Source organism: Manis javanica, chromosome 4 (genome assembly GCF_040802235.1).
Source record: "Manis javanica isolate MJ-LG chromosome 4, MJ_LKY, whole genome shotgun sequence".
NCBI lineage: Eukaryota > Metazoa > Chordata > Mammalia > Pholidota > Manidae > Manis > Manis javanica.
The window spans coordinates 77,447,063-77,470,258 of record NC_133159.1 but is presented as its reverse complement, the minus strand read 5'-3'; the positions used below and the strand labels follow the sequence as shown (position 1 = coordinate 77,470,258).

The following is a 23,196-nucleotide window of genomic DNA, read 5'->3' as shown; positions in this document are numbered from 1 at the left end:
CTCATGGTGAGCAGAAAGACCTCTTTAAATGTACTGGGGATTTGTTTTGTTTTGTTTTTGTACTTCATTTAGACTAATATAACTAAATAAGGCAGGAGAAAGCAGATTGCATGGTTTAGCCTGTTTTCTAGCAGACTCCCCCAGTACAGAAAGCTGGCCTGGATGCTGGCGGGTCTTCGCTGCGGCCCTTGCTGGCTGCGGCCCTGTGCTGGCCGCTTCCTCTGACCTGCAGGTGTTGCTCCTTGTCGCAGTCCAGGGAGGAGGACCCCATCTGCTGCCTCCCAGAGGGGACGCTGCAGTCAGTCTGGGTTGAATCTTGAACTCTTCCTTTCCCTTTCCTTTTAAAAACAAAAAAGCCTCCTCTGCTCATCCTATGGGCTTGCAGTCCCAGATGTGGCAGGAGTTGGTTCCCGTAAAGCAGCCTAACCAAGGGGCTCTTCCACCGCGTTACATAATGGCAGGCTTCACATCACTTTTCCATTGGTTTTGGACTGTGCTGGGGATAGTCCTCTGGGGATGTTCTGAAGTTCAGGCTCCTTCAGAGCCAGGAGAGAAAAGCCCAACAGCAAAACAAGTGGAAAGAGAGCATGCTGGCCGTGGGGCCTTCGGTTTTCTCTGAGATGCCTGTCTGTATATGTATTTTGTTTCTGGAAGATTGTGAACAATCTTAATGCTGGTCAAGTGTTTTTTCCCTCACGATCAACTGTCCTCCCCTGTCTTTGGACATATAACACGGATGGCCATTTCCTTTCTGTCTGCGGCCGTGCCTCCCTTGATGTCTACAACACTGCACTTCTGGAGTTCCTCTTCTATTTCTTTGATCACTCCTCTTTCCTTAGCTGAATATTCGGCGTCTGTGCCCTCTTTGCCTTGACATTCACATCCAACCTGCCATTTCTTAAGAGCCCTTGCTGTAGGTTAATCTTCAATAACAAGCAGTTCCAAAAATTATAATGGCCCAATCACAAAAGAAGTCTATTTCTCATGCATGCATCAGTACACAGTAGCTTTTCCTGTTGGCAGGTGGACTTCCTCTCCCCAGGGACCCAGGCTCCTTCCAGTCAATGGCCATCCCTACCCACTGGACTCCAGGGTCTCACTGCTATGTGTGTGCTGCTGACCAGAGAGGAGAAAGAGAAAGCAAGGTACGTCTGCCTTAAGACTTTGGCCTGCAAGTGACACATGTCACTTATGCTCATTTCCCACAGGAGATAACTGGTCAATGGCTGCTTCTAGATTTCCTATTTTCTAGCAAGGGGAGTTGGGAGGAGCAAGCGCCTTCCCCAGCAATGGCTCTATTTTATGGCAGGGGACATGGATTTTGGCATACAACCGGTCACCTTCACCACAGGACTTTAGTCTTCTTACATGACTGCCTTTGGTGAACTGCTCACCCATTCTTGGAGTTTCTTTCTTTACCTCAGCATTAATGACTCCTAAATCTCCATTTCCAGTATCAACCGTGCATGGATGGCTACCTAGTCATATATCCCCATCGTCCTCCAAGCAGCCTCCTCACTCCCTTAAACTTAACCTCTCTCCCATCCAGAGCTGGCTCTCGTGCTGGCCCGCCCCAGTCCTATCAATGGATCATCATTCTTCTGGCATCATCTACAATTCCCAGGCCCCAGAACTAATGCATCTCTGAGGCCTGATATGTCCCTTTTCCTGAGTCCAGTCTCCCTCTTTTCTGATCTATTTAGATGCTTTTGACAGGCTACTCTTTCTGAAACATTTTTATTCTGTCACTGCCAAGAAATTCTCCTGAAGAGCCTATGCTGCCTTGTTACCACTTTAGAAATGTGAAACAGTTTTAAATAGTAACAGCCTGTAAATAAGACAGCTTGTTAGGCAAAACAGTTACTTTTTAATCTGAAGGGCAAGTCCAGTTCAGTGTGATGAGGTGTAATAACCAACAGATAAGGAAGCCAGAAACCATAACTTCATCTTTCCCTCCACCTATAACCAATCTCTGAGCCTCAGTTTTTGTTTTGTAAAATTAAGAAGGCAGCATCTCTCCTGTCTGAAATCTATGGGCTACCACAGATTACATCTTTTGGTTCCTTCCAGCACTGGGAATGATAATTTTAAAAATGCAAACTCCCTTGCCTAATATTTTAAGAGACCCTCAATAATTAAACACCGCTCTTTCTCTCCAACTTAGTCACCCACACCCTCCTAAATACTTCTATTCCATCAGTTGTTTTCTCTCCATGTCCCAGATATGCTGAGTGTAGTCTGACCTAGTATCTCTGCCATGCTCCTCTCTGTCCAGAATCCCCTCCCCATCTGCTCTGCCCATCTAACCCCACCCACTCCCCAGGCACTGTCAGGAGCCAGCCTGGGCCACTTGGGAGGATTTGAGGCATTTAGAAGGACTTGGCCACCCACATGGCCTTGCCACTTCAGGGCTTGGAAACCTCAGTAACATGTGTAAATTTTGCTTTGTAAAATGCCATCACTACATCACTTAGTCTTATGATTGCTTCACGAGTTAGTTTTGTTTCCCCAGTTAACTGGCTGGCTGATTGGATTAATTGATGATTGACTGATTGGTTTCATCAGTCAATAAGCTTCACATAAGGTTGAACCGTGTGAAGCTGTTGGTATTTAACTGCTTTTGATCTACAAAAAAACAGCAATTTCCTATGTAAACCAAATAAAGTACTCTAAAAATATTTGTTATTCTTTCCACTCAACTCACTCAAATCTTCCAAGGCAGAGGAAGCCAACATTTGAGAGTAACAGTTGAAATCACTGTGGAAGTAATTGCCACATCTTTTTTTCAGCAGTCCTTGTCTGGGCTGTGATTTGGGGGAAAGAGCTGTCCCCAGAGGAGAGCCATGTCTGACCCACGGCTGCCCTCCTTGGGAAGCCGGTCCTGGAGCCAGCAGGCAGAGCAGCAGGAGGCTCCAAACCGCCGCTGAGGACTGAAGACTTTGCCTTGTGTCTCTGTCTGAGGTGGGTACGTGATTTCACCTGCACCAGACCAATGGTTTGTGGTATTTGGAAGGACAGATTTTAGACCCAGGTCTTGGTGACTGTGCCTCCCTACCTTAGCCTTCCACAGGGAGCTAGAGTCACCGAGTCAAGACCTTAGAAATCCAGGTGCTTTCTTTGTTTACTTTTTGTCCCTAGAATTCAGTCCTTATCAGAAAGAAATGTCGACTGTGCAGAGCAGGAGGAATTTGATGGGGAGAGACAGCCTCAGTTTTGGAATCAAGCAGACCTGATTTAAAATCTTATTTCTGCTGCTTAACTAGGTATATGAACTTAGATAAGTTAGTTAATTTCTAGAATCCTCAGTTCTATCATTTGCAAAGGGGAATAAAAATGGTTAACCAGCAGAGACAACCTTTTTTGTTAAGAACCTTTCAGATATTTTATCTAAAACACTTGCCCCTCTTACTGCACTAGGCCAAGACTAGTGACTCATTCAAGGCCTGGGCCCCCACCTCCCTTCTTGCCTGTGTGCACCTCGGGCTTCTCACCTTGAATTCTTCCTGAGCTCTTGGGTGAAAACAGTGAAGGAGGATTTCAGTAGAACATGGTTTTTAAAAATATGGTTTCCTTAGTACATGGATCAAATCAAGTTCTGAAACCACAATTACATTGGGAAAAGCTGGCCACCAGCCCCAGAGTCAGCAGGGAAGGCCTGTGTTGTGGGTACACATAACAGTTTTCCAGTGAAAACGTTCAAGTCTTTATTAGCTCACAAATGAAGCATGGAAGTTGTGTCCATTCTTCCCATAGTGGAGACAGGGAAACTGAGAGCAGAGGCGCAGCCTGCCCAAGCTCCTGCAAGTGAGCTCAGGGGTCTCCTGAATCCTGGTGTGGGTGCCGAGTGCCAGCCACCCTCTTCCTCCTGTGGGGCCTCAGGCCTCCCTGGACATCCTGGCCTCCCCGCTAACTCCCTCAAGCTGTCCCTTGCCCAGGCAGAGGGCCATTGCTCAGTTCTGCTTTTGCAGAGGCTCTGATGTGTCTGCTCAAGCACTTCTTCATTCAGCCTCTTTTTTTTTTTTTTTGCTCTTTGGCAGAGCCAGAAAGTGGGGCGAGTCCAAGGCAGCTCTGGAGTCTCTCGAGCCCTTGGGATTTCCTTGTGGGCCCAGGAACTGAGGGGTCCCGGAAAGTCTGAAGGTTGTCTACCATTTGCCTGCACCTGGGGCCTAGTCCAGACGACATGGATCTCTTCCAGGTCCCCCAGATGCTTAGGGTGGGTCCAAGTTACACTGAAAATGATCCAGCGAGTTCCAGTGTGATCCACACCCCTAGTTCCCGGAGTTGAGTGACTCAGGGTTTTAGAAGATACCTCAGTGCTAACTCACCCCCCTGAGGAAAGGGTGTTTCATATTAAGGGCTGTGTCACCTATGGGCTGGAAACAAGTTCTAGGCCTTTCCAGTTCAACTTTCAGGCTCACCCGCAGATTTGCAAGGGGTTCTGGCATTCTGCTACTCCATTTCCAGCCAGACTATAGTGACATTACTGCAGTCCATGAAGATTCCCTAGGAGGTCCAAATATCCATGACCACCCTCTTTCTTTAGCCAATTTCTAATGTATTAACCAAAGGAGCGAGAAGAAGGGTAGATGGTGTATGTGGGATTTGGGGTCCACGGGAGTGTATGCATAGCCTGGAGGCCAACCTGCAGGAGCCTGAGGATGTAGCCCACAGTTACACACTGTAGGTGTGGGCCCATGGCTGACCCTCAGTCCAAGGGTCTTTCCTGGTCTCAGTAGCTTGCACTCTGATACACTTGAGCTCTGGACTTCCAGTTGAGCAGCTGAGTTCTGTTCCAGCCCACAGGTGACACAGCCCTTGAATGTGAAACAGCCTCTCCTGGGGGGGTGACTTAACACTGAGGTATCTTCTGAAGCTCTGAATCAAAAGTGTAGTCATTGCCTTAGCCACCGGCATCTGGGAAGATGTGCCTCTAGATCCGGTGGAGAATAGGCTATGTGTACTGGGAACAGGAGTGTTACTCAGACCTGGGGAGTACCCTCTGTTCAGAGCACACACCAGCACAAACAGACATTCCCTGCTGGAACTTCTCAAGTGGAAGAACAAATGCTCAGTGCCAGCAGGACCCTGGCAGTTTGATGATTTCCAAAGTCATCATTTTTTACATATACATTTATGTACAATTTATAGATTCTGTAGGTTTGAGGTAGATATTGCAGGGCACAAGTTTTTGAAACAAGCAGCTTTCATATATATGTGCCTACCTTTGACTCACAATATGTGTTTAGTGCTGTATTTTTATTATATTAATAATTCATAAGTTAACATAAATGTCCAGGGGAATGAGTAGGTTAATTGTCATATATCCATACAGTGGGATAATCTGTAGCCATTAAAAAGCAGACTAATGACAGAGAAATACTTACAGTATTTTGCTAAACAAGCACAAACTTTTATATGAACTGTATTTTGAACCCCTGATAAAACTACAAAAAGCACTGCTTTATGTACATATATTTATATGTGTGTGTGTACATATATATATATTGAAAAATACTTAACTGATATACATGAATATTTATGCAGTTATCTTTCATTTTAATGTTTTTCTACAGTGTTTATGTATTAACTCTGTAATTTAAAAAATTTTATTCCTTTTTGAAAAAGGATACTTAGAAATTGTTTATTTTGGGAACCCATGGGCTAAGACCCTGGACCACCCACCAACATACACAAACTGCTCTGGACTCAAGTGCTGATGACGTGCGTTGGGTTCATGAACACAGGCCAAGGCCAAGGATTCCCGGGATCAGGGCTGCAACCTTCCCCTTTGGGTCCCTGAGCTGATTAGTCTTCAAGTGAGCTGGTAGAGTAAAACAATACACTTTGCTCATAAGGGCAGTGCAGTGTAACTTGCATTTTTTTTTTTTTTTTTTTTTTTTTTTTTTGAGAGGGCATCTCTCATATTTATTGATCAAATGGTTGTTAACAACAATAAAATTCAGTATAGGGGGGTCAATGCTCAATGTACAATCATTAATCCATCTCAAGCCTAATTCTCGTCAGTCTCCAATCTTCTGAAGCATAACGAACAAGTTCTTACATGGTGAACGAATTCTTACAGAGTGAATAAATTCTTACATGGTGAACAGTACAAGGGCAGTCATCACAGAAACTTTCGGTTTTGATCATGCAATATGACCTATAAACCATCAGGTCAAATATGAATATTCATTTGATTTTTGTACTTGATTTATATGTTGATCCCACATTTCTCCTATTATTATTATTATTTTTATTTTTAATAAAATGCTGAAGTGGTAGGTAGATGCAAGATAAAGGGAGAAAACATAGTTTAGTGCTGTAAGAAGGCAAATGTAGATGATCAGATGATCAGGTGTGTGCCTATGGACTAAGTATTAATCCAGGCTAGACAAGGGCAGCAAGACATCCACGGATGCAGAAGATTTCTCTCAAAGCAGGGGGGGTGAGGTTCTGAGCCTCACCTCTGTTGATCCCCAAATTCTCACCTGATGGCCCCCCTGCGACTGTGCCTGTCTTAGGTTGTTCCTCCCTTGAGGAATCTTACCCGTCTCTGGCTAACCAGTCATCTTCCGGGGCCATACAGGGAAATGTAAAGTTGGTAAGTGAGAGAGAAGCCATATTGTTTGCAAAGGTTAGCTTTTTACTTCTTTGCAGATTTATGCCCTGTGGCTTCTATGCCCAGCACTTGTCTCGAGGTATCTTTACCACCTGGAGGAATTATGATACTCGGTAAATTCGATATGAGGCACGAATTCTATTTAAAGTTTGTAATTAGGAAGGAAGAAGAAAAGCTATAGATGTAGCATATGAAGGAAACTTGGGAGGATTGATTATTTCTTTGACATATCTTCTTGTATAGTACCTTAAGTATGTATAGGTTTTAAACTACTAACTAATTTGCACACACATATTGACATAATAGGAATACGGTGACATAAACAAAGCAAATCTATAATCACCATCCATCTCCAGTGAAGCCAAGAAAACCATTTAGGCACCCTAGGCATTTGTGAAAATTTATCTATGATATGATGGATATTTTCCAACTGTACTTGAACCATCAGACAAATTAAAGCAGCCCATTTCTGGGATCTGTTCACATCCCATATGTTCTTTTAACCATAGATAGTCTATAGTCATGAGATTTTGGGGTGCTACAACTTGCACCCCTCCCAACTCCTGGTTGAGTTCCAACAGTACAGATCCAGTCAAATTCGTTGTCTCACTGTATGCACATGCCAGCCTAGACATCTCCCTCCTCCTTCTCATGGCAAGTCCAGGAGATGGTGGGCTGGATGCAGCCACAACCGCAGCATCGTCCGGATCCCTGTGGAGGCTTTTTGATGATCATCCCCCGGCACGAGTCCTCCAGAGAGTGCTGATGCCGGAAGCTCCTCCTCATATCGTATCTTAGTTCATTTTCTGGGTATCCAAGCTAGGCCTTGATCTTCTGCATAGAAACAAACAGACCCTTTGCCCACACTTTGACATGCCCTCTATACCACTGTGCAGAACTCATTGGAGGTCAGCACACAGTAACTGCTTTTTTTTTTTTTTTTTAATTAAGAGAAAGGAATATTATCAGAAAAGAGTACCTCCATAGCTGATCATCTGACACCCTTTAAGTGATCAACATTAAGGATATTTAAAGCATGCGTTGATCTTTGATTTACCAATAGTTTTATCCTGTTAAGGAGTAATCCCCCTTTTCTTTCTTTCTTTCTTTTTTTTTTTTTTAAATTTTTAATCTACACTTACCTGAAGAATACTATGTTTACTATGCTCTCCCCTATATCAGGTCCCCCCTAACAACCACATTACGGTTACTGTCCATCAGCTTAGCAAAATGTTGTAGAGTCACTACTTGTCCTCTCTGTGTTGTGCAGCCCACCCTCCCCTTTCTCCCTTCCCCCCATGCATGCTAATCTTAATACCCCCCTTCTTCTTCCCCCCCCTTATCCCTCCCTGCCCACCCATCCTCCCCAGTTCCTTTCCCTTTGGTACCTGTTAGTCCATTTTTGGGTTCTGTAATTCTGCTGCTGTTTTGTTCCTTCAGTTTTTCCTTTGTTCCTATACTCCTCAGATGAGTGAAATCATTTGGTATTTCTCTTTCTCCGCTTGGCTTATTTCACTGAGCATAATACTCTCCAGCTCCATCCATGTTGCTGCAAATGGTTGGATTTTTCCACTTCTTATGGCTGAGTAGTATTCCATTGTGTATATGTACCACATCTTCTTTATCCATTCATCTACAGATGGACATTTAGGTTGCTTCCAATTCTTGGCTATTGTAAATAGTGCTGCGATAAACATAGGAGTGCATCTGTCTTTCTCAAACTTGATTGCTGCGTTCTTAGGGTAAATTCCTAGGAGTGGAATTCCTGGGTCAAATGGTAGGTCTGTTTTGAGCATTTTGATGCACCTCCATACTGCTTTCCACAATGGTTGAACTAATTTACATTCCCACCAGCAGTGTAGGAGGGTTCCCCTTTCTCCACAGCCTCGCCAACATTTGTTGTTGTTTGTCTTTTGGATGGCAGCTATCCTTACTGGTGTGAGGTGATACCTCATTGTAGTTTTAATTTGCATTTCTCTGATAATTAGCGATGTGGAGCATCTTTTCATGTGTCTCTTGGCCATCTGTATTTCTTTTTTGGAGAACTGTCTGTTCAGTTCCTCTGCCCATTTTTTAATTGGGTTATTTGTTTTTTGTTTGTTGAGGCGTGTGAGCTCTTTATATATTCTGGACGTCAAGCCTTTATCAGATCTGTCATTTTCAAATATATTCTCCCATACTGTAGGGTTCCTTTTTGTTCTATTGATGGTGTCTTTCGCTGTACAGAAGCTTTTCAGCTTAATGTAGTCCCACTTGCTCATTTTTGCTGTTGTTTTCCTTGCCCGGGGAGATATGTTCAAGAAGAGATCACTCATGTTTATGTCTAAGAGGTTTTTGCCTATGTTTTTTTCCAAGAGTTTAATGGTTTCGTGACTTACATTCAGGTCTTTGATCCATTTTGAGTTTACCTTTGTATATGGGGTTAGACAATGGTCCAGTTTCATTCTCCTACATGTAGCTGTCCAGTTTTGCCAGCACCATCTGTTGAAGAGACTGTCATTTTGCCATTGTATGTCCATGGCTCCTTTATCAAATATTAATTGACCATATATGTTTGGGTTAATTTCTGGGGTCTCTAATCTGTTCCACTGGTCTGTGGCTCTGTTCTTGTGCCAGTACCAAATTGTCTTGATTACTATGGCTTTGTAGTAGAGCTTGAAGTTGGGGAGTGAGATCCCCCCTACTTTATTCTTCTTTTTCAGGATTGCTTTGGCTATTCGGGGTCTTTGGTGTTTCCATATGAATTTTTGAATTATTTGTTCCAATTCATTGAAGAATGTTGCTGGTAATTTGAGAGGGATTGCATCAAATTTGTATATTGCTTTCGGCAGGATGGCCATTTTGACGATATTAATTCTTCCTAGCCATGAGCATGGGATGAGTTTCCATTTATTAGTGTCCCCTTTAATTTCTCTTAAGAGTGACTTGTAGTTTTCAGAGTATAAGTCTTTCACTTCCTTGGTTAGGTTTATTCCTAGGTATTTTATTCTTTTTGATGCACTGGTGAATGGAATTGTTTTCCTGATTTCTCTTTCTATTGATTCGTTGTTAGTGTATAGGAAAGCTACAGATTTCTGTGTGTTGATTTTGTATCCTGCAACTTTGCTGTATTCCGATATCAGTTCTAGTAGTTTTGGAGTGGAGTCTTTAGGGTTTTTTATGTACAGTATCATATCATCTGCAAATAGTGACAGTTTAACTTCTTCTTTACCAATCTGGATTCCTTGTATTTCTTTGTTTTGTCTGATTGCCGTGGCTAGGACCTCCAGTACTATGTTAAATAACAGTGGGGAGAGTGGGCATCCCTGTCTGGTTCCCGATCTCAGTGGAAATGCTTTCAGCTTCTCGCTGTTCAGTATAATGCTGGCTGTGGGTTTATCATATATGGCCTTTATTATGTTGAGGTACTTGCCCTCTATTCCCATTTTGCTGAGAGTTTTTATCATGAATGGATGTTGAATTTTGTCAAATGCTTTTTCAGCATCTATGGAGATGATCATGTGGTTTTTGTCTTTCTTTTTGTTGATGTGGTGGATGATGTTGATGGATTTTCGAATGTTGTACCATCCTTGCATCCCTGGGATGAACCCCACTTGGTCATGGTGTATGATCCTTTTGATATACTGTTGAATTCTGTTTGCTAATATTTTATTGAGTATTTTTGCATCTACGTTCATCAGGGATATTGGTCTGTAATTTTCTTTTTTGGTGGGGTCTTTGCCTGGTTTTGGTATTAGGGTGATGTTGGCTTCATAGAATGAGTTTGGGAGTATTCCCTCTTCTTCTATTTTGTGGAACACTTTAAGGAGAATGGGTATTATGTCTTCTCTGTGTGTCTGATAAAATTCCGAGGTAAATCCGTCCGGCCCCGGGGTTTTGTTCTTGGGTAGTTTTTTGATTACTGTTTCAATTTCTTTGCTTGTAATTGGTTTGTTTAACTTTTGTGTTTCTTCCTTGGTCAGTCTTGGGAGGTTGTATTTTTCTAGGAAGTTGTCCATTTCTTCTAGGTTTTCCAGCTTGTTGGCATATAGGTTTTCATAGTAGTCTTTAATAATTCTTTGTATTTCTGTGGAGTCTGTCGTGATTTTTCCATTCTCATTTCTGATTATGTTGATTTGTGTTGACTCTCTTTTTCTCTTAATAAGTTGGGCTAGAGGCTTATCTATTTTGTTTATTTTCTCAAAGAACCAGCTCTTGGTTTCGTTGATTTTTGCTATTGTTTTATTCTTCTCAATTTTGTTTATTTCTTCTCTGATCTTTATTATGTCCCTCCTTCTGCTGACTTTAGGCCTCATTTGTTCTTCTTTTTCCAGTTTTAATAATTGTGATGTTAGACTATTCATTTGGGATTGTTCTTCCTTCTTCAAGTGTGCCTGGATTGCTATATACTTTCCTCTTAAGACTGCTTTCGCTGCATCCCACAGAAGTTGGGGCTTAGTGTTGTTGTTGTCATTTGTTTCTATATATTCCTTGATCTCTATTTTGATTTGTTCATTGATCCATTGATTATTTAGTAGCATGTTGTTAAGCCTCCATGTGTTTGTGAGCCTTTTTGTTTTCTTTGTAGAATTTATTTCTACTTTCATACCTTTGTGGTCTGAAAAATTGGTTGGTAGAATTTCAATATTGTGGAATTTACTGAGGCTCTTTTTGTGAGCTAGTATGTGGTCTATTCTAGAGAATGTTCCATGTGCACTTGAGAAGAATGTATATCCTGTTGCTTTTGGATGTAAAGTTCTATAGATGTCTATTAGGTCCATCTGTTCTAGTGTGTTGTTCAGTGCCTGTGTGTCTTTACTTATTTTCTGCCCGGTGGATCTATCCTTTGGGGTGAGTGGTGTGTTGAAGTCTCCTACAATGAATGCATTGCAGTCTATTTCCCTCTTTAGTTCTGTTAGTATTTGCTTCACATATGCTGGTGCTCCTGTATTGGGTGCATATATATTTAGAATGGTTATATCCTCTTGTTGGACTAAGCCCTTTATCATTATGTAGTGGCCTTCTTTATCTCTTGTTACTTTCTTTGTTTTGAAGTCTATTTTGTCTGATATTAGTACTGCAACCCCTGCTTTCTTCTCACTGTTGTTTGCCTGAAATATGTTTTTCCATCCCTTGACTTTTAGTCTATGCTTATCTTTGGGTTTAAGGTGAGTTTCTTGTAAGCAGCATATAGATGGGTCTTGCTTTTTTATCCATTCTATTACTCTATGTCTTTTGATTGGTGCATTAAGTCCATTTACATTTAGGGTGACTATTGAAAGATATGTACTTATTGCCATTGCAGGCTTTAGATTCGTGGTTACCAAAGGTTCAAGGTTAGCTTCTTTAGTATCTTACTGCCTAACTTAGCTCGCTTATTGAGCTGTTATATACACTGTCTGGAGAGTCTTTTCTTCTCTCCCTTCTTATTCCTCCTCCTCCCTTCTTCATATGTTGTGTGTTTTGTTCTGTGCTCTTTTTAGGGGTGCTCCCATCTAGAGCAGTCCCTGTAGGATGCCCTGTAGAGGTGGTTTGTGGGAAGCAAATTCCCTCAGCTTTTGCTTGTCTGGGAATTGTTTGATCCCACCATCATATTTAAATGATAGTCGTGCTGGATACAGTATCCTTGGTTCAAGGCCCTTCTGTTTCATTGCATTAAGTATATCATGCCATTCTCTTCTGGCCTGTAGGGTTTCTGTTGAGAAGTCTGATGTTAGCCTGATTGGTTTTCCTTTATAGGTGACCTTTTTCTCTCTAGCTGCCTTTAAAACTCTTTCCTTGTCCTTGATCCTTGCCATTTTAATTATTATGTGTCTTGGTGTTGTCCTCCTTGGATCCTTTCTGTTGGGGGTTCTGTATAATTCCATGGTCTGTTCGATTATTTCCTCCCCCAGTTTGGGGAAGTTTTCAGCAATTATTTCTTCAAAGACCCTTTCTATCCCTTTTCCTCTTTCTTCCTCTTCTGGTATCCCTATAATACGAATGTTTTTCCTTTTGTATTGGTCACATATTTCTCTTAGTGTTGTTTCATTCCTGGAGATCCTTTTATCTCTCTCTATGTCAGCTTCTATACGTTCCTGTTCTCTGGCTTCTATTCCTTCAATGGCCTCTTGCATCTTATCCATTCTGCTTATAAATCCTTCCAGGGATTGTTTCACTTCTGTGATCTCTTTCCTGACATCTGTGATCTCCTTCCGGACTTCATCCCACTGCTCTTGCATTTTTCTCTGCATCTCATCCCACTGCTCTTGCATTTTTCTCTGCATCTCATCCCATTGCTCTTGCATTTTTTTCTGCATCTCTGTCAGCATGTTCATGATTTTTATTTTGAATTCTTTTTCAGGAGGACTAGTTAGGTCTGTCTCCTTCTCAGGTGTTGTCTCTGTGATCTTTGTCTGCCTGTAGTTTTGCCTTTTCATGGTGATAGAGATAGTCTGCAGAGCTGGTACAAGTGACCGCTGGAAGAGCTTCCCTTCTTGTTGGTTTGTAGCCTTTTCCTGGGAGAATAGCGACCTCTAGTGGCTTGTGCTGGGCAGCTGTGCGCAGACAGGGCTTCTGCTTCCTGCCCAGTTGCTTTGGGGTTTATCTCCACTGTTGCTGTGGGCTTGGCCTGGCTGGGGCTGTTCCTCCAAAATGGTGGAGCCCCGTTAGAGGGGGAGCAGCCAGGAGACTATTTATCTCCGTAAGGGGCCTCTGTGCTCCCTGCTGCCCAGGGGGTTAGAGTGCCCAGAGATCCCCAGATTCCCTGCTTCTGGTCTAAGTGACCTGTCCTGCCCCTTTAAGATTTCCAAAAAGCACTCTCCAAACCAAAACAACAACAGCAACAATGAGAGAGGGAACAGAAAGGAAAAAAAAAAGAAAAAACACGCGATTTTGTTTTTTTTTCCTCAGGTGCCGGTCCCAGGCACCCGCGCACTGGTCCTGCTGCCCTGTCTCCCTAGCACCAGGGTCCCTGTCCTTTCAAGGCTTCCAAAAAGCACCCACCCACCGGTCCCGCAGGGAAGGAACGCTCAATATTCTTTGTCCTCAGGCACTGGTCCCACGCACCCGCTCACCAGTCCTGCCGCCCTGCCTCCCTAGCACCGGGGTCCCTGTCCCTTCAAGGCTTCCAAAAAGCACTTGGCAAAAAGAGAGAAAAAAAAGGGAAAAACGCGCAATTTCTTCCGTCCTCAGGTACTGGTCTCAGGCACCCACCCACCGGTCCCACAGGGAAAAATGCGGGATATTCTTTGTCCTCAGGTGCCGGTCCCAGGCACCCGCTCACCAGTCCCGCCGCCCTGCCTCCCTAGCACCGGGGTCCCTGTCCCTTTTAGGCTTCCAAAAAGCACTCGCAGAAAAGAGAAAAAAAAAGGGGAAAAACGCGCGATTTCCTCTGTCCTCAAGTGCCGGTCTCAGGCACCCGCCCACCGGTCCCGCAGGGAAAAACGGGGGATATTCTTTGTCCTCAGGCGCCGGTCCCAGCCACCCGCTCACCAGACCCGCCACCGTGCCTCCCTAGCACTGGGGTCCCCGTCCCTTCAAGGCTTCCAAAAAGCGCTTGCCAAAAAGAGAAAAAAAAAAAGGGGAAAAACGCGCGACCTCCTCCGTCCTCAGGCACCGGTCTCAGGCACCCGCCCCCAGGTCTCGCAGGGAGAAACGCGGGATATTCTTTGTCCTCCGGCGCTGTTCCCAGGCACCTCCTCACCGGTCCCGCCACCCTGCCTCCCCAGCAACGGGGGCCCGTCCCTCTAAGGCTTCCAAAAAGCGCTCGCCAAAAAAAAAAAAAAAACTGCTCCGGTTTCTCTCCACCCGCCGGGAGCCGGGGGGAGGGGCGCTCGGGTCCCGCCGGGCTGGGGCTTGTATCTTACCCCCTTCACAAGGCGCTGGGTTCTTGCAGGTGTGGATGTGGTCTGGATGTTGTCCTGTGTCCTGTGGTCTCTATTTTAGGAAGATTTTTCTTTGTTATATTTTCATAGCTCTATGTGTTTTTGGGAGGAGATTTCCACTGCTCTACTCACGCCGCCATCTTGGCTCCCGCCGTAACTTGCATTTTTAACCCCCGCTGCAGGGCCCCTGGGCCTGCAAAGGTCTGCTCTGCTGCCTTGCTGCCCCTCTCGCCTGGGGCCCGTCCCCACCCAGGGATGAGCAGCACCTGCTGAAGGGCTCCAACACCAGCTGGCAGCCAGGGTCTGCTTGTGCCCATGCGAACACCCTTGGAGCAAAACACCCTGTTTACTCTCACCCTAATGTCCCAACCAACTGAACCCCAAGCACGAGCTGGAAGGGTAAAAGCAGTCAGAAGATGGTGCCCCTCAGCCTGAAAGGGAAAGTTTGGATGACATGGTGTCTGGTTTCCTTGGTGCTGGCGGCATGTGGAGCTCCTGCTGGCTGTACTCATGGGGTCCCAGGCATCCCTCAGTCAGCTGAAGGCCCTTCCAGTCTGCTGCCCAGATGCTGGCCATAGTAAAGAGACAGAGCATGATGCCTGAGCCCTTCCATGTATCTGCCTCTGAGAGACTTGACCCTTTGGGTGATTTATGGGGTCTGGCTTTTGAGAGTCTAGAGGGTTCATGGGCAATGCAGGTGCTAAGGAAAAGTAACAAATGCAACAAAAGATACCACTTATTCATTCATTCATTTGTTCACCTAATGCATATTGAGTGTGTTCTATGTGCTTTTGAGTTACTGCAGGGAACATGACAGATGAAGACCCTGCTTTCATGGAGCTGCCATCCTAGAATGGTGAGAGAGACATGATAAGTACGTAAATAATAAATTATGATTGTAAGTGTTATAATGAAATGAAAGTGTCATGATGAGGTAGAGAGTACCTAAGGGCAGGCAGGGGTGCTTGGCTCCTGCATCACGCCCATAATATCCATCAGGGGCCTGGGAAGGGAGGGTGGAAGATGATTCTCAGTAAAGTAAGGGGGCCCCTACATCCAGGGCTTAAAATTCAAATTAGGCTGTGCTGTTTCTGTGTGTGTGTGTGTGTGTGTGTGTGTGTGTGTGTGTGCGCGCGCACATGTATGAGCATGTACGGGGCTCCCCCTTTTAGCCTAAGTTGTTTTTCCTGAGGTTTGTCTAAGGTAAGGAGAACCCATGGTTGATTTTCATATGAGTCCATCAGAGAACGGAAGGATGGCAAGAACGCTGTGGTCCCTATGCATGGAGAAGACAACAGGGTCGCAGTTTGCTGTCTCCTGTCCCCTGTCTCTGAGCCCAGCCTGACGGAGTCACGTGTGGGCTTTCCGAGAGAGGCTGCAGACCAAAGCTGGAGAAGCTTCTGTCCCTGGGAATCTGAGACACTGGGCCCTAAGCAGTTCTGATTGTGCATGGTTATGTGGTATGTGTCCAGTATAACAGATGCTCCATCATGCTAACTATTATGCCACTCTTTCAATGACAAAATATGAGAAGACTTAGGGAGGGAGACAAACGTGGCTCAGTGCTTCAGAGTTCCTGGGCTTCTGAAGGTCTGCAGCTCTGGGCAGATCCAGGGCCTGCGGCCTCAGTGCAGACATCAGCATTCTCACAGGAAAGCCTCCTGATAAGCCAGGAGGGCAGCCAGGGTCAGGATGGTGACCTCACCAGAAGGTGGCAAGAGGGAGACAGGAAGACAAAGAAGGAAAGAGAAAGAGGGGCCAACCCAGAGTTCCTTTTCCTTCCAGTCCTCCTACTCATCAGCAAGCTGGAGGTGGAGGGTATTAGTAAAACGTGTGCATAGCAAGATGTGAAACAAAACAACTGCATTAGTTTTGTGCAGTGTCTCCATTGTTCCAGTAAGAGGGAAATACATGGCATATGCAAGCTATGAAATAAAAACTGGAAAATTTCAGGGATTCTACATATGAGTTAAGTGCTATTATATTTGCATTTAAAACAGGGATTGCACAATCTCAAGATGAATGGTAAAATTCATTCTAATAACCTAAAATGTTAATTTTATTTACAACATTATATAGCAAATAAAACAACACCATGGTAAATAGAGACTGCAGATGAACTGAAAAAATTTTATATTTTGGCACTTTTAAAGGCAGTTTTGTCCTGCTTTTTTAAATAAGGGACTACATATTTTCTTTTTGCACTGGGCCCCACAATTTATATAGCTGTCCCAGGCAACAAGTTTATGTACATGTTGCAGGTTTTTAGAATTTTTCTACGTCACTGTCCTTGGACCCCAGGGGCTCTTGGGACCCCTCCACACTTTCCCCATCATGAGAAAAAGATGCCTGACCATGGACTGAGCAAAGACACAGTGAGACCGTGTTGTCAGAGGAAGCCTGACAGAGGTATCCAGCCTCCCCTTCTGTTTCTGTGATTTGTCTTTCCTGTCCTCAAAAATGATAAGGTGAGGAGGTCTCAAATGAAGATGTAGGTCACCCTGAGCCAGATTTTCACTAAGGCTGCAGAACTGCCTAAGCCTGAAAAAAGTGTGGCTCCTCCCAGCTCACCAGGAGACAGTGTGGGGTCTGTGGCCAAAGACCCAATCAGGAATATAATTCTTTTCTCCTGTGTGTATTTATATGCGCATGTGTGTGAATCTTTCCTTTAGGGCTTATCTTCGTAGCAGGAATTAGTCAAAGATTTGGGGTTCTTGGTTGGAACTCCCAAACTGCCGTCTCACTGTGAACAACCATGGAGTCAGCTCTCAGGATGCATCCCCATGCATTTCCCTCCTGGAAGTCTGTCAGCACGCCAGGGCTGCAGACAAAGAGCGGTCAGGACTGACGAGCTGGTGAGAGGCTCTGGAGAGGCAGCTCAGGGAGGTCGGCCTGACAGGGAGGGCACCTCCCCCAGGGGAAGGCAGCTGATGTGGGGACATGAGGAGCTCTTCCAACAAGTGAGGCCAGGGGCATCTATCACCACCAGGCCAGCCCGTGACACCACCTGGACTCCTCCTGTCAGCAGGGCTGGCCCCTCCTCACCTAGGCTGGAGACAGGAGCCTTAGGGTGTCCTGAGCTGGTGGGAGGCGTGCCAGGACAGGGCCCTTCCCAGGCAGCCAACTCTCCTCACTGCCTCGTGAACACACCCGGGGTTCAATTTGCCTGGGTACAAAGAATCAACCAGAATAAAACAAAGAACCAACCTTACAAATGATTGAGCTCCTCCCCTGAAAGAAAGGGGCACAATTGTGGGATTTTTCTTTCCCTGGCACCATTTTTTTTCAATGGGAATCAAAGAATATTATTGGGAAAACCCATTCATTCATTCAGTGTTTATCATCTACCTATTTTGTAAAGGAAGAAGATGCTCCAAGAAGTGAGACACACTAAGAAGAAAATCCGGGGCATGACTGAGTGACAGCAGTTTAGCCAGTGTTTAAAGAAAATAAAAAGTAGGAATGGCTGGAAAGGGTAGGGAGTCTGGAGTGTGGGCTTTAATTCCTTGGGCAAATGAGAGCCACCAAAAGTTTTTTTGTTGCTGTTTTGAGATATAATTTACATGCAGTAAAATTAATCCATTTTAGTGTTCTGAGTTTTGCAAATGCACATAATCGTGTAAACACCACAAAGATCAAGCTACAGAACATTCCCATCATATCACAAAGTCCCTCAGTCAATCTTCTCTCCACACTAGCCTCTTATAACCTCTGATCTGTTGTCTGTCTCTGTAGTTTTGCCTTTTCCAGAATATCCTGTACATGGAATTATGCAGCAAGTAGCTTCTTGAATCTGTCTTCTTTCACTTAGAATGATGCATCAGAGACCCACCCATGGTTTTGTGTGCCCAGCATCCGTCCCCTTTTTGCTCAGCAGTATTCCATTGTGTGGGGGCCTCACACCTTGTTTGTCCCTTTATCAGCTGAAGAACATCTGGGTTATGTCCAGTTTGGGTGATTATGAATAAACCCACTAACCACATTCATGTACAGGGTTTTGCATGAACATAACTCTTTCATTCACTTGAGCAAATTCTGAGCATTTAAGAGTTAGGAGTCCCAGGTCAAATGAGTGTTTATAAGTGTATGTTTAACTTAAAAAAAAACCCTGTGAAACTGTTTTGCAAAGCAGTTCTCCTGAGCAGTGTATGTGACCTTACTGTCATTCTGCATCCTCGCTGCTCCTTGGTATTTTATTTTTTATTTTAGCCATTCTGATAGGTGTGTGGTAGAATCTCATTCTGGTTTTAACCTGCTTTTCCTTAATGGTTAATGCCATTGAACACCGTGGCATAGGTTTATTTGCCATTCTTACAAGTCTTTGGGTAAAAGATCTATTCAAATCTACTGAAGTGACATGATCATAGTCATGCATTAGGAAGAGTTCATCCTGGCCACAGGGTACAGCCTTGCTACTCAAAGTGTTGAGTGAAGACCAGCAATACCTGAATCTCCCAGAGCTTGGTAGGTCTGCAGCACCATGGCCTCATCACAGTAAGACCTCCAGGTGGTCTGTAATCGTGTTAAACTTTGACAAGCACTGGTGTACAGGAAAAACTGGAGGAGGGAAAAAAAAATGTAGGGTAATTTAGGAAACTGTTGTAATACAGAGAACTTGGTGAGGTGAGCTGTCAGAAGTCCAAGGAGGTAAGAATCTCCACATTTTCTGCTGACAGGACCTAGAAACCTGGCTCAGGGTTTGAGTTCCTGCTTTCTTACCTGGGTTTCACTGTTGGAGGAAGGCCATGTGATAATGTCTTGTGAATGGGTGTCAGCCCCAGACAAGTTCACTATGGGTGTAATGAGACCGAAAAATGGCAGTGGAACACTCTTGGGGTGAAAGGGTTATACAAAACTTTATCCCCATGGTCAAGCACGAGAATCCCATCCACTCAGAGCGAGTCTGCATGAAGCAAGCCCATCTCTGCCTCTGGGCCTCTCTACCCGCCCCCCACAGCTGTCTCAGTCTCTGTCCTCGGCACTGCTACCACTCCAGCAGCCTTGCAGCCCTGCAGCCATGCCACCATGTCACCCAGAGCATTGGGCAGAGCTCTTTATATAGAGTCAATAGCAACATATTGCCCACATGTGTGTAGTGACCTAGCTGGCTAAGGCCAGGTGAGAATCCTGGCCATAGAAACCTTCACTTTATCCACACGTAGCAAAGAAGGTCATCAGAGGAAACCATTTCCTAGAACAGGAGACATATCTTCAGGCCTCCACTCACAGTCTGTGTGACCAGAGCAGAGGGAGGCCTGTGGGTCAGGAAGGCAGGAGAGGATTCTGTTTAGCCAGTTGGCCCAGCCAGTTCTCACAGTGCCTCTGTGTGAGCACACAGATAAGCCTCAGTCCTTAGATGAAAAGTCCAGTTGAGGAGACAGACACACTGTTCAGTATGACAAGTGTCAGAGCAGATGTATATGTGACATACTGCATGAACCCAGAGAACATTGTGACTAATTGGGGTAGGGGATGTCAGTAAGGGGCAGAAGATTTCACAAGTTGACTTGGTTTTAGAAGCTTATTATTAATAGCCAACATTTAGAGAGCACTGGCTGTGTGTCAGACCCAGTATTTTGCATGAGTGTCATGTTTAACTCCCAGGACTGCCACTGGTACCACTCTATGCATAAAGTATCAGTGGACTTAGGGGGATTCATCAACTTGCCCTAGGTCTCAGCTTGAGTCCCGCTCTGTGTGACTACAGAGTGTGTGTTCTTAACTGACCATGTGCTATGAGCCAGGGTTGTCCAAGAGAATCCCAGGGAGAACAGAGGCAGAAACCAGTGTCCCTGGCCCAAGCAGCTCCTAGGCCTTGCCCCAGCCCCACCTGTGCCCAGAGGGACCAAAGAGCTTGGACAGATGCCCAGACAAAGCCTGCCGGCTGCCTGTGAAAGACCTGGGCATAGACTGGAGCCACCACTGGGCTGCTGGGGTCAGGCGCCCATGGTCACCCTCTGCTGTGGCCGCCACCTTCCACTGCAGGCAGAGCTGGACAGTATCAAAAGCTTGGCTCTCCTTAGATCCCACATAACTGTGGATTTCTCCTCTATCTAAGGAGATAAAGCCAAATACAGGCTTTTGCTATTTCTCAGCCTCTCTGACAGCATAGAGGCCTGTGCATTGTAAAGATTTCCAAAAAGGAACTCTGTTATAGTTTTAGAAGTAAACCTTGAGATGCAGGGTAGACATGACTCTCAGCATATCTTGTAAAGGCCTCATGCTCCCTTGACCTGTTAGTTGAACTTTGTAAAAGCTCATTGAGTGCAAGGACACATATGCATCTATGTTCCTCTCTTAGTACCTTCATGCTGTGCTGCCCCAAAAGGTGTTCAAGGAGTGTTGATTATGCTGACAACCTTCTGAAGCTGTAGCTCAGAGAGACTATAAGGAGCACAGATTGGAGCCAGGTCACCAGGCTGAATCTTGTCTCTGCTACTTACCAGCTGATGTGACATTAGTAACTTAACTTCTCTGGGCCTCAGTTTTTCCTTGGTAAGATGGAGGTAATAGTCCCTCCCTCTTAGATATGTCATGAGGTTTAAATGAGTTGTTACAAGTCAAGTGCTTACAGAGTATCTGGCCCATACTAAGCACAACAAGCATAGTGAAAGAGAGCAATCTTTGCAATTAGACCTGGGTTGAAATCTCAGCTCAAGAAAATTACTCAGCCTGAATTTTCATTTCCACTTCTGAATAATGGGGAAGATAACACCTTCATCAGAGGATGGGGGAGAAGATTAAAGGCAGGAAAGGACTGGCCCAATGTCTTCTCAGAGTTAGACTGCTGTAATTATTTGGTTTCTTGAGTCACTTGTTCACCTGATCTGAGAGTGAGGGAGACATGGAGTTCTCTCTCGCTGGCCTAGTAAGGTGCACTCAGCCCTGTCTTGGATGAAGTCCTGAAGCTGATGGAGGTTGGCTAGGCTGTGCAGAGAGAACCTAACACTTCTAGGGCAGAACTAGCAAGACTGATGCATGGGAGGCCTGAGGAAAGCTGAGCAAGATGACCCCTATCCAGGGCTGTAACACCAGAAAATGTGGCAGCTACAAGGCCCCAGGGGGAGGGAGGGAGGACTGGATGGGTGCTGGGTCTCCCTTGAGCCATGGCTATCTGGAAACTCTGTTTCCTCTCTGCCCTGGCAAGCTGCTGGCACCTTGGTCTCTGTCACACTGCTATAATTCACTCCCTGTTCCTGTGTATTTCAGGCTCCATACAGACAAGCCTGTACCCTTTGCTATTGCTGGGACTAGCATGTTCAGCACACCCAATTGCACGTGAAACCAAGAGTGCTTCCAGGAAAGCAGAGTCACGGACAAGGACAGGGAGGAGATAAGAAGCAAACGTGTGCAGAAGATCAGTGGAAAAACACTGACTCTTGGTGGAGATAACACACAGGGTGGCCAAGGATACCGTCTCATGGGCTCCTATGCAGGCGGCTGAGGGTGCATGGCCCCCTGAGGCCTTTTGTCCCCATGGTCTTCTGCTGCATCTTCACTGAGACCACAGCAGGGAGCCCCTTTTGCCCCTCTGTGTACTGCCTTTGGAAGCCCCTGGAGAAGGGGTGCAGGGGACAGGGGGGCGGGTGCTGACTCAGACAGGTGGGTGGGGCAGGTTCTTAGAGGGTCTTGGCTGCAGATCCAAGGAGCCGGACTTGTGTTGTAGGCAACGGGCAGCCAGTGACAGACGTTAAGCGGAGAAGTGCAATGATTTGATGGGTGTTTTAGAAACTTCTTTCACAGTTGTGTGGCGGATAAGCTCCTTGAGAAGATAAAGAAAACACTGGCTAATTTTTCTCTTAAATGTACAGCGTTTTCCAAGTGAAGCCTAAATCACTGACTTTGTTTTTCTCGATATATTTTTTTATTTGATTTCTTTAAAAAGTCAAAGAATACTTTTATTCTTTTAAGCCTTTGATGGTGTCCTAATTCATCCTCTCCCCACCATGTGAAGCAGGGCTCAGAGAAATAAGGCAAATTGCCCAAACTCATGCAGTGGGTTTTTGGCACAACCAGGAAGGATTTCACACAGTCTAGATTCCCGGAATTGTGCTCTAATGAGATCCTGCTGCCACCCACCCACACACCCAAGTTCACACTTAACTCCGAAAAAGTTACTTTAGCCTTAGGAAGAGCACTGCCAAGCTTTGGAAACTGGGCTCTGAGTACAAGCCCCATGTTAGACGTTTGCAGATCTCCTTGCCTCAGTTTCCTTCTGTGTCACCAGCTTCCCATTGTTAAGGTTTCTGAGTTTCCTGCCACTTCCTTCACTGGGTTATAAATGTAAACACGGTCCCAAAGTTGACCCTTAGCCTAGCATGGCTGTGAGGCCCCAAAGAAACCCTCCTTAGGAAACGTGACTGGTAAATACATGTTGAATAGAAAGTGAGAGCTGCCTGCCTTCTCCTGAGAGCACCAATGTACCTCTTCCTTTACCATGAACACTGGCCTCAGCCGCATGACTATGTCAGCGTGTCCTGTTTTCTCGGAGCTGAGATGGCTGCTGTGTGGTCCACCCGCTGCACTCTGTCTCCAGAGCACCCCCGGCAGGGAAGGCCTGTGTGTACAAGACGTTTATGAGGCCGCACTCAGAGTGTACTGTGGATTTCATGTAAATGCTCCTGTGATTTGAAGTAGAAAATGGTGCACCGTATATCACTTTAACCGAGTGATCTGAAACTCTATGCTATTCCCAAAGGCAACATAAATGCCTCACTGTCCCTTACACAACAG

At 45.2% G+C, this 23,196-nt stretch overlaps 1 long non-coding RNA gene across 1 annotated transcript in view; it reads left to right on the top strand.

Annotated features, from left to right (window-relative positions):
• Positions 1–2,777: 2,777 nt before the first annotated feature.
• The window catches only part of LOC140848706 (uncharacterized), a 41,358-nt gene continuing 20,939 nt past the window's right edge, over positions 2,778–23,196 (top strand). The window contains exons 1-2 of the long non-coding RNA XR_012129813.1: positions 2,778–2,961; positions 15,260–15,319. This is a non-coding gene — a long non-coding RNA (uncharacterized lncRNA). The remainder of the gene's footprint in view (positions 2,962–15,259; positions 15,320–23,196) is intronic.